We start from the raw sequence: 13,129 nt of genomic DNA on the forward strand, positions 1-13,129 counted from the left end.
TTTGATTTAGAGACATTTCATGGGTTATGCACAACTATAGATACTCTACTCATCATTTAAAAAAAAATATATTCATAGTTGCACTTTTGACCATGAAAATATCAGACAAATTAACAACTAAATTGTATGTAAATTCAAAATAGTTTTTATTAATATTGTAGATGACCAATCGCACGATTTGAATTTCTGAGTTTCATTTTTATTGAAGAAGCAGTTGTCTGTGTCAAATCTTTAATTTTGAATCGTGAGCAATGTTTGTATCAAGAATTGAATTGTCGTGATATTTTTAATGTTCTGAATTTTTGTGAAAATTTTTTGATTTAAGGGGAAAAAGGACCTTTAGCTGAAAAAATACTTGTCATTCAATTTTTTTTATATTTTGTATATTTCTTATTAAGTATGTCCCATATATCTTAAAGCAGTTATATCATTAGGTTTCTTACCTTATTTTAGAGATATTGATTGACAAATATTATGCCCTACAGTATCTAAGTGGAGTTTTGATTCTCCATGTTGCTGGGCTCATTACTCTGTCCATAATTGGATTTTTAAAGCATATATAAAAATATGTAAGTGAACATGTATCTTTTAAAATATTTCAGAGTATGAATTGGGTTTAAAATTCGAAAAGGCAAGTTTCATCTATCGCACTGCATCTGGATGGGGAAAATTACGAACTTTTTAAGACAACTTAAACAACGGAAAACGTAATTTACAAAAAATCCTATCATTCAATATCTTTAAATTTACGTTGAAATGCAAGTCCTTCAAATTATTGATTAACTGTAAAAATTTCGAATGGTGAAGCTGACCTCAATATTGCACAGGACATCGTTGAAGACGACATAAGCAGGACAAAAACTTGTCATGTTTACATTTCTCGAGTACGGGAAAAACCAACTATGACGTCACACGTAAGCTAAATAACCGAAATAAGATATACCTACATAAGATTTCCGTCATCAGCCATGCAAAAATAATTTTTGTGTTCCCCATTTCTCAAAATACTTCATCGTATACTGATTATGACCTGTTTATACATAATAATACCGCCCTTGTATTCACCGAGTATGATCTTGCTGTACTAGCAGATCGTGTATGACGTCACCGACTTGTTGGACGCGCAGTTTAAAGAAACAGAGGAGTGGATCAATCTTTTTTCATAATTTAATAATATTTACAAGAATGTTAAACTTTTTAATTTTTTAATATAAGATGGTAATTAAAGAAAAAAAATTGTCAAAATTTTTTACAAGAACTGATGCTTTACACGTTTTGCACTTATATAAATGGAGACTATGACGTAGTTTAACAAAGTCATGTGACCATGTGCCCTTCATCCCCTTAAAACTTTATAGAAATTATTTGTAGTTTTTTAAGTAACTGCATCTGATTAACACATGTTTTTGAGTATGTTGTTGCACTGTACTGCTTTTATTTCTTCCTCACTGCTGCCAATTTTTGTTGCTAGAGCGGCGGTTGTGACAGGGGATGCTTATTCCTCATCCCATCTCTGATATTTTCAGGGGTCTATGTTTGCTCTGCTCACAATACGTGTATATATTATTTCAATGAACTTCTGAGCACGATTACAATCCGTAATATTAATATTATTTATCAATTTCAGATTAATTATACAGGAATAATTGACTATAGTAACAAGATGTGTTTGTGAAACACTGTTGCCCCCGTATGGCAACTTATTGCGAAGGATAAATTTCTCAAATGCAAATCAAATATGTTGGTACCCAAAGTAAGGTCTTCTCTCGGAGAATATACCTGTGAAATATGAAAGTCCTAGCAGCACCTATTAAAAGTTTAAGTTTTTCAAAAGTGAGTAAAACATCAAAGTCATGGTCAAATGGTCAAAATTAATGGCGCCCAAGGAAAAGCCGTCTCACAAGAAAAACACATGTAAAATATGAAAGTCCTAGCATCAACCATTCAGAAGTTATGGCAAAGGTTAAAGTTTTTCAAAGGTAAGTCAAGTCTAAGGTCGAGGACAAAGGTAAAATTGTTGGTATCCAAAGTAAGGTCTTGTCGCAAGGATTACATATGTGAAAGCCATAGCAGCAGATGTTCAAAAGTAATTAAGGTTAAAGTTTTTTAAAGCAGGTCAACCTCCAGGGTCAAGGTCAAAAGATCAAAGTTCTTGGTATCCAAATTAAGGTCTGTCACAAGTATTTCGTATGCGAAGTATGAAGCCCTAGCACCAACTTTTCAAACAAAAAGGCCAAGGTTAAAGTTTTCCAAAAGTAGGTCAAACTCCAGGGTCAGGGTCAAAAGGTCAAAGTTCTTGGTATCCAAAGAAAGGTCTTGTCACAAGGATTTTATATGTGAAGTACGAAAGCCCTAGCAGCAAATGTTCAAAAGTTATGGCCAAAGTTAAAGTTTTCCAAAAGAAGGTCAGAATTCAAGGACAAGCCAAAGGGTCAAAGTTCTTGGTATCTAAAGGAAGGTCTTGTCACAAGGATTACATATGTGAAGTGTGAAAGTCATAGCACCAACAATTAAAAAGTTATGGCCAAGGTTAATGTTGGATAAAATTTTGCAAAACCGGTTCAACTCCAAGGTCAAGGTGAAAAGGCCAAATATGATGGTACCCAAATAAAGATTTTGTCACAAGGAATACACATGTGAAATATGAAAGCCATAGCTCCAATCAATCAAAAGTTATTGGCAAGGTTAAAGTTTTTGCGGACAAACAAACAGACAGATAGACAGACAGACGGACAGGGCAAAAACTATATGCCCGAATCTTCGACTACGGGGGCATAAAAACTTTGATTTTGTACAGTTACCAAATTGATACTTTGATTTAAAAGGTCCAAAAAATAGGGAACCCCGATTCTTTTACTGTTGTCGCATTTTCATACATATTATGGATTCTGAAAGGGATTACGCCAGGCGTTGGGTCAGACATGAAAAGAAGACCTTGACACATTTTCAGAATGGATTGAATGTATCAGATATATGTTAAAATGTCGCATTTTAGGGGAAGTATGAAAACCATCTATCCTTCCGTCTTTAATAATTCAGAAGTGAAAAAGGAATTAGATATATTACACGATCAGTACGTACTGGTCCCAGCTGACAAAGCTGGTAACAACATAGTCTTTGTTTGTAAGGCTAATTATATAAATTGTATTTTAGAGGAACTGGGATTTAATTCTACAAGTGGTAATCCAACTTATACCCTTAGCTCCCTTTCTACGGAGGAAATTCTTCAAAATCATATGTCAGTTTTGAATATTTTTAATATTCCCAACAACCAAAATGAATTTGAACTAGTGCTAATTGTAACGGGAACCGTTACAGATGTGCCCAAAACGCTCCCCTACTCCACTATAAGCACTGTTCCTTACTAGCTATTTCAAACTTCCTCGTTAAGAGAGTCACAAAAAATACTTGAGTGTGAAATCTTAAAGATTTTCATTGAAAACTTTGAAAGATACAGCTGTATAAGTATTAACCACTCCGAATTCAGCACACATGCAATCATGTTCTTGTTTTCAAGTTTGATAGTGGCATAATTTAGGAACCCATTATACTTATCTATATTCTAAATTTCATCCTGTTTTGTTGAAAACTAAGAAAGTTACGGCTATCTAGAGATAAAGCCAATCAGATTGCAGCACAGGTGCATGCGCGTTTTGTTTTGTTTTGTTTTGTTTTTTTGTTTTTTTTTCTTATACAATATCTCAAATATATCATGTTGTAGAACCTCTTAATGTATGGCTATGTTTTAAAGTGTTTTGTCAAAAAAAAAAAAAGAAAAATATTGAGATTTTTGTTTTGTTTCAGCCAATCGAAGCGAAGTATACGTCCATGCACGCGTGTTCATATTTAATAAACAATATCATCTTATGAATACTATTAAGATATATTTATATTCTGAATTATAAAAACATTTCATAAAAAAAATAGAGACGTAAAAAAAAAACAAAAAAAAAAAAAAAAAAAAAAAAACAAGAAAGATATGACATTTTTGTTTCAGCCAATCAGAGCGAAGTACACGTGCATGCGAGCGTGTTCATGCTTATTTAACAATATCATATTTATAAAAAAATAGAGACGTTAAAGCTTTTTCAATTATATCAGTCATTTCACACATCGCACGCGCCCGTACGTGCATGCAGGTGGGCGCAAAATGACCTTCGTTCCTCACATCTACACAACATGCCTGTTAACCAAAAAAGGTTTCATCTCAATCGGATGTGTAGTTTCCGAGAACACTCGCGGACAAAAAAGTACTGGAGAAGAAATTCAGAAAAAAGAAAGTAAAAACAACATGTTTTCAAACTTCGTTTGGGGAACATAATTACCATATCTAGATTGGATTCCAAAACTTCATAAAAACCCTTACAAAGAAAGATACATAGCGGGTTCCTGTAAATGTTCTACCAAGCCTCTTTCTTTACTCCTCACTAAGATATTAACAGTAGTGAAGGAGAAACTTCAAGAGTACTGTGCAACAATATATTCGAGAAGTGACGTAAATTAGATGAGGATACTAAAAAATTGCAAGGAACTTTTGAAACATTTAAAATCACAAAATTTTACCAAAATCAACAATATAAAAAAAACTTACGATTTTTCAACTTTTCATACAATTATTCCCCACGATAAATTAAAGTTTAGACTTTCTGACATCGTTGACAGCTACTTTTTTTTAATAAAAATGGAACTCGTAAATTTACTTTCCTTGTCACTGGTCATTTGCAAAATTACTTCGTTAAAAACCAATCTGATTGTACACACAAGTACTCTGAAGTTGACATTAAAAAGATGCTCCAGTTTCTGATTGACAATATCTATGTGGTTTTTGGAGACCAGGTCTTCCAACAATCTATTGGAATTCCGTACTCATGGGTACCAATTGCGTCCTGTTATTAGCAGACCTATTTTTGTATTCATATGAAGCAGAATTTGTTCAAAATCTTTTACGTGAAAAGAAGAAAACACTTGCTGTGGCCTTCAACTCGACATTTACATATATCGACGACGTATTGTCAATTAAAATGGTTATTTCCATTCTCATGTCAACACGATATATCCTGGTGAGCTTGAGATAAAAGATACCACAGAGAATGACACATCTGTTTCATATTTGGATATTTTATTATAGAAAAAAACGTTACAATCATTTTATAAAAACATGACCAATTAAGAATTTTTTATGTCGCTTACAAATATACCGTTGTAATATCTTAACTATAAATTTAAATTTCAACTCTAAGTCTTAAAATACACACATCGGTTTGTAAATATTCACCGATATATATGCAGTTAAAGTTTTGATATGAACAAAATGTAATGTTGAAAAACGTATTCCACTGCAAATCTTAATGTCGCTTCATTTATATACAAATTTCAAGATGAAATTTTTAGCCGTAAAATCATTCCGAATAGATTGCAATGAATGTTAAAAAATGTCTTTTATCCTATATAAAAAGAAATCAAACCACTTCTCGCAAAGAAATGCAAAGATCTCCTTTCACGCGAATTTATAAGCATGTCGCTTAAAATCTATTAACTTCCGTAACGATTTTGTTTTAAATTTCAGGCATAGAATGCAGATTTCAAAAATAGCTGAAACTTATCTGAAAGTGACCACGGAACCTTATATCATCGATTCTAGTTGCGAGTCAGCTATTTTAGACGATTACATTTTCGACATAACAAAATGAATTAGACAAAAACAGTTGTCTCTCTTAAAAATTTAACTTCCGTAACGGTAATTCAGGAGAGTTTTTGCATTTAAGGTATAAGATTTTTTTTATTATTTTGGGAGCGAAATGCTTCACACTTTTGTTTAATATCCTAAAACAAACTTTGATTTTAACTATTGAAGAGAAATTTAACTTTTATTGCTGGGAATTAACTTCCGTAACGATATTTTTCCCGACAATTTAATTTAAATTCGGATTCATGCGAGACTTCATAAGTCATACTTTAGCGTTCTTTTCTGAGGATCAGAAACGAAAAATTGGTCAAATTCGGCTTTATTTAAAAAAAATAATCAGGGTTGATCGAGCATTTACTTCCGTAACACTACCTTAAAATCAATGGTATCTTGAAATTGTTGTAAGAAGTTAACGATACCAGATTTGTGGACAATTCTTTGTTTTCAAGTTCACTGATATGTCCTTTAGATAATTATGATGTTCATTTTGCTATTTGAAACAATTATTATTTTCATGTTTTTCACTCTGAATTGGTTCATTTATCGTATAATGACTGGTTAATGGTAATCTAACAACAAAGCTTTATGATAAATAAACGTGATGACTTTAACTTTTCAATCGTCAACTTCCCTTACTTATGCAGCAATATACCCTTATCACCCGCATACAGGGTTTATATCTCTCAGTTGATTCGATACGCCAGAGCATGCTCTACGATGGAAGTTTATTGACAAACAAGTTGATGAAACAAGAATATCAGCAGTCTCGTTTAAAGTCATCATTTCGTGAGTTCTATGGTAGATACAATGACCTTGTCAGCAAATACAATCTTTCATAAAGTCAAATCCTGACTTACTTTTTTCATACTAATTGTTAGGCAATTATTTACACACTGAAATGTCGACGGATTTTTCCGTTATTTCCAGATCATGACAAGGAGCAAACGGCGGGTGTGACCGGTCGGCAGGGGATGCTCAATCCTCCATGGCACCTGATCCTACCTCTGATGTCTTAGAGGTCCGTGTTTGCTCTGCTCCCATTTTGAAATGTTCAATGGACTTCTTAGCTCGAATACTGTTCGTTTTCTCTATATATTTCATCACTATAGTATAGTACTTTGATAGTTCAATTCACCATAGTGAACTATAGTTAGGTAAAGTAGATTACTGTTGTATTATTTGGTTGAGAAATTTCATGTGAACAGATACTACAAATTATTGTCAAAGGGGTCTTGCTATCTTTAAGTGATTAAAAAAATTATGAAATTTTTTTTTTCCTTTTTTTTTTTTTATAAGTGATATGAAATATATATCATGACACGGAGCACATGGAGGATGTGATTGGTCGACTGGGGATGTTTATTCTTCTATTGCACCTGATTCTACCTAATGATTTTAGAGGCTCTGCTCCCAATTTGTATTGTTTCAATAGACCTTTGAGATTGATTACTATTCGTTATCTTCATATTCCATTCCGAGACTGGGGTTTAGTAAATATTCGTTTTTTTTTTTACCCTCAATTGACCTACGGGGTAAAAATGAAAATTCCGAAACTTTTTTTTGCACATCATCTAACAATCATTTTTTCAGAAAAATGGCTACTGTGTAAAATGTAAGAGTAGTTATGGGAACCGTGCATTTTTGCAGAAGAAAAATCGTTTTTCAATCCCCTATTGACTTTCCACGATGAAAATAAAACTTCAAAACGTTTAACCTTATTGCACATCTAGAGGACACTGCCATTAATTTGCCATCAGATGTATTGGCTACTGCAAAAAATGAAAGGGGTTTCTGAGGAAGAAGATATACGTATGTAGTGTGATAGAGAGACCTGGATAACAATTTATCGGAATTTTCTTTAGAAAGTGCGTATATAATAAACCGCCAAAGAATTCGGACCAAAAAAAGGGGAAAAAATGATAATTTTTGCTAATAAAAGGCTGTGTTCAGGTGATAATTCACAAAAATATCTTTAAAAATCTCAAAGAATTTATTTTCTAATAGTGAAGACAGAAGAGAACAAGCCTAAAGTCCTATAGATTTTAGAGGCTTATATACACTGAGGTCAAGGGTAATATATATACACTAAGGTCAAAGTTAGTAATATTTTTTTTTTCTTTTGAATACTATTTATTAACATCGATCTTCTTGTTGTTTATTAAATGAAAAATATATTTTGACACAATATATTTTATTTCACGAAAAAAAGAAAAGATCAATTGAATTACTTTGAAATTGATAATAATTTTGAGACAAAGAGAGTAAAATATATGTGGAGAAGAGAAAAGGGGATGGTTGTTAGAAGAGGACCTGGTAAGAGAAAGAAATAGATGAGGGAAAGGAGGTGTGACGGTAGATATTATCGTCACCCTCTTATTGGCGTTGGTGACAAAACGTCCCTCACTGCACATATTGTTGCCACACCATTTGTGTTTCAGTAACATGAATAATGATGATGTCACTTGAAATACTTAAGGACAAATCAATGGTTTCTATAGGCGCAATTGTAATATACAATGGCGCGCAACACCCAGTATTGTTAACCCTAACTTAAATTACAAATCTCTTGAAAGTATGACACGTTCTATAACACGAAGCAAACAATGAGTAAAAATATGGTACCTTAAATCACCTTGTCAGCAATTTGATCCAAATAAAAAAATCAATTCTACTTTCAGATTACAAATTTATTGAGAAACCAATCGACATATGATCAAAATCTGCTTATCTTCTTTAAAATGCAAACCCGGAAGATGAGTGCATTATCTAAAATTTGCAGAAAGAACATACGTCTTGTCCACTTAAGCAAGCTGAAAAGTATCAAAAATAAACCAGTTTATTAAATGATGGACTAAATAATGAATACATGTACTAATATACGATGTATCTTAAGGGATTCCCTTCTGTTAATAAAGGGAGGAAATCATGCATTCTCACATGATACAAAACAACAACATGATGCCAAAAAAACACAAAACAACAACAAAAACAAAAACAAAAACAACAACAACAACAACAACAACAAACAAAAAAACCCCTCAACCATATTTAGATTTGAAAGGACAATAAAGCTTGTCAATCAAATCTTTAATATGACACGTTTTGATTTAGCCTTTCTTATGTTTTATCTAATATTTGTTTTAAATAAGCTTTAAGAATATGATGATTGAACAGTGAATGTATGCATAAAAAATGGTAGCTCGAGACATAGAATACAATAGTGAAAAGGGTAATCTTCTCCCTCCCTCCACTTTCCTTCTCTTCCCCTAACCAAAGCTCTCTCTCACCCTTCCATCCACTCTTTTTACCTTCTTTACCAACTCCCTCCCTAGAACACCCTTTTGTTTCTAAAATATTTGATAAATTCTCCGCGTTTTTGAAAATACACATAAAAGAGAAAAAACACCGTCAAATCCTAACACAGGAACAAGAACTAAAACATCGCACCAAATTTCACACACAATTTATTTTTCAGAGATCAAGTTTCTTCTCTTTAAATAAATCACACATCAACATTTATAGTCAGGATTTCGTGAATTCTATGGACGTTAAAATGACCTTGTTATCAAATATCGCTTATTATTGGGTCGTATTTTGATTATTGTGTGGTTCAAAGCAATTGTTAGGCCTTTGTTTTTATACTAAATTTGACTACGAAACGTTCCGTCTTCCTGACCAATTCATAGGGCTCACGGCGGGTGTATCCGGTCACTAGGGGATGCTTACTTCTCCTACGCACCTGATCCCACCTCTGGAATTTTCAGGGGTCCGTGTTTTACGCCCTGTTCAAAAATTTGTATTGTTTATATATTTTTATGAGATCGATCACTGTTTGTTATCTTCACCTTGTCATTCAAGTACCCTAACAGTAAGACATTGCATAACAACAGTCAGGAAAAACTGGAATTTATTACACGCTAGGAAAATACATACTAATAACCAGACAGAAACATTAAAAGACATTTCTGATTTTTCTCATTGGATTTGGGATAGAGCGGTTTGTAAAATGTAGCTTTGTAAAAAAAAAAAAAGACATGTAGAATATCTATGCAAAGTGAAATACCACTTCTATTTAGTTGATTTAAAAAAAAATATTTCCAACAAACGGCGATGAAATGCATGTTGTATGAATTAATGAGGGTTTACTTCTGATGTTAAATTTAAATTTCTTAAATAGACATATTATTTACTTATTTATGTTAAAATATGGTAATTTAAAGGAATAGCGCTTCTTGTTCTTTTTTCATTTTACAAAGAGACTGTAATTTTATAAAATATGAAGAGAACAAACAGTAATCAATCCCTTAAGTCCAATGAAACAATTAAAATTTGAAGCAGAGCAAACACGGACCTCTAAAACATCAGAGGTGGGATCAGGTGCCATGGAAAAGTAAGCATCCCCTGCCGACCGGTCACACCTGCCGTTTGCTCATTGTTATGATCGGGCAAGCGGAAAAATCCATAGAAAATCCAATGGTTATATAATGCTCTAACAAATATTATGAAAAAACGTCAGTCAGTATTCGACTTAATGATAGATTGTATATCTTGATACTCTCATTGTATCGACCATAGAACTTGTGAAATGATGACTTTTAGAAATTGTTCATACGTGGAGCATGCTCTTGCGTATCGAATTAATTGGGAAACACAAACCCCATATGCAGGTGATATGTGTATATTGCTACATAAGTAAGGGAAGTTGGCGATGGAAAAGTTGAAGTCATCAAGTTTATCATAAATTTTATTAAGTTACCACTAACGTCTTTTTCTATCAAAATACGAATATGAAACAAATGTGTCAGACAGATACCAAATATGGAACAAATTTGTCTGGTTACTTTTATTTCAAGATCACTGGGATATATCAAGTCGAAAAATGAATGGAAGTAACTATAATTAATTGATAATACGTCGTTGATATATCTAAATGACGAGTTGAAGGCCACAGCAGGTGACTTCTTCTTGTCGTGTACAAGTTTTTGAATAAATTCTGCTTCATATGAATACAAAAAAGGTCTGTTTATAATGGGGTGCAGCTGATCGCCATGGAAATAACGACAGCTAGATTGTTAAAAGACCTGGGGCCCGTTTTACAAAAGAAAGTTTTGATGTTACTGATTTTCGTAAAATTTTGAATTGATTTTTTCTAAAATCTAAAATTTCCTCGGAATTTTTAAGTATCCACATCTGATTTACACCACTTTTCGAATATATTGTTGAACAGTACTCCTGACGTTTCTCCTTCACAGATGTTGATATTTTAGTGAGGAGTAAAGAAAGAGGCTTGGTAGAACATTTACTGGAACCCGCTATGTATCTTTGTTTCTAGGAATTTTTATGAAATACGTTTGTGTATGACAAATGACAAGGTAAGAGCATGTTATCCATATGAGCAATTTCTAAAACGAGACAAACTTTTACCAGAAAAAAAAGAGCGAATAAAGAAAATTGGATTTTATTGTGTTCAAAGCAATAAAATGTTCAACTTTTATTGTTTGTAGATTATGTGAAAACGAATTGTACATTCGAATTGGAAACATTGAAGGAAGTGAAGATTCACTGATTCATGCTCTAAATGGTTCTGTTATGTGAAGGACAAGTGTTATAAATAACATGAAAAAATAACGATGAATATTTTTCTTCAAGAATTGTGTTTAAGATTATATATTGTCAAAAACTCTTAAAATTAATTATGCAGGATAGGTGAGCCCCTACGCAAGATACAACCAAGAGGTAATGTAGATGATGGACACAAAAGTTTTGGAAGGGTATACCTCCAGTTGCATGTTAGTGTATCTGCAGATCTGGTCTGAAAAAATTGGGATGGACGTCCAGAGAGCTACAGTGACACCCATTGAAAAAAGTGTATTTTTATTGCGCACAAAATATTGCGTTGTTTCTCGAGTTTTTTCTAAGTATATATTAAAATATTACTAACTGTGTGTTCCTAACATATTCTTTTACTACTTCCGTAACAAAACTCTATGTACAAGTCATGTATGAAGCGCATTGGATTGAATTGTCCTGCCACCCAAGATGGCAGTATAAATAGGCAAAATTTTCCATGGTCTCAATGTCAGGCCCAGGAGGGCTATTTACAACAGCTTTTAGAAATGTTTTATTGTGGAAGTAGTGAAAAAAATATGTTAGGAACACACGGTTAGTAATATTTTGAGATGGCAGCTTAAATATACAAAGAAATAAATTGAGAAACAGCTCATTTTTTGTGAGCAATAAATATATACTTTTTTAATGAGTGGTCGTCCATCCCATCTTTTTTCAGACCAGCGAGCTACAGATCTGCAGCAAATGTGAGTGGTGTTCATATTCTTAGTAATTATCTTTCGAGGTTTTATTGTCATTTTCAGCACGGGCCTTGCGTCATTGCATAACTTCTATAATAAATAATGAACATCATGTTCCTTACAAACAATCAAACAATTTTCATATATTTTATAAAATAATAAATGGATAAAATTATGATAGATACTTATCAGCAATAAATATTATGGATACTAATACTTTCATATATGTTTGAGAATATTGAATTGTATTTGTCTCATATATCAGAATAAAATTGATAAAAAAAAAATAAAACAACAATACCATATGACTGCCGTCATGAGAAAAGGGCCCTTATCTTTTGACGTCACAATGCGCAGAAAACGACGTCAAAGTCGCGGTATTGTAAACACGGAAGTAATTTTTGTCGAGTGCGTTTTGTGAACAAGAAATAAAATTGGATTTCCACATGTTACAAGAAAAACATTAAATGATATGAAATTTGATGCGGAATTTTTAAACAAATGATATAATTACATACTAGTACATGCATTTATTAATTATTCTGTTTTAGTATTTAACTTGATATCACATAATTAAGCTAAACGCGACATTGAACTCATTGTTAATTACGACTTATAGCGACGTGTTTATATGGTACATGACTAAAGATACTGTATATTTGTTGTCTGAGCAATTTTCACGTTTAAATTTGACTAATATTCAGTAGACTAAGTCTTATTATGAAATGGTATTCTACATACACATATATATATTTTTTTTCAGAGAGAGAGAGAGGGGGAGGGGGAGAGATTAATGCACATATACACTTCTCTTTTCTAAAAAAAAATACCTTTATGTAAAATGTATTTACCCATTTTAATACATAGTTAATCATATCCATATGCGCAGTTAGACCAGCTCAGGGTGAAGCGTCGATATCGAAATGTGTGTTTGAGGGGGGGGGGGGGGCAGAGATCACTGAAAAGGAAAACAAATCTTGCGAATAAAAATGCAATCGGTAAAAATTCATTCTAAAAAGTGAAAAAGTGAACCTTTCCTTTTTATTGGGGGGGGGGGGGGGAGTGGGTTAGATACTGGTATTATGGGAGATTCGGACCTTCTACTCCAACAACGAATGAGGGGGGAGGGAGGCAA

Source organism: Saccostrea echinata, unplaced genomic scaffold, assembly GCF_033153115.1.
Source record: "Saccostrea echinata isolate AGI-Se365-2 ecotype Australia unplaced genomic scaffold, CSIRO_AGI_Sech_v1 ptg000019l, whole genome shotgun sequence".
In the NCBI taxonomy this organism is placed as follows: domain Eukaryota; kingdom Metazoa; phylum Mollusca; class Bivalvia; order Ostreida; family Ostreidae; genus Saccostrea; species Saccostrea echinata.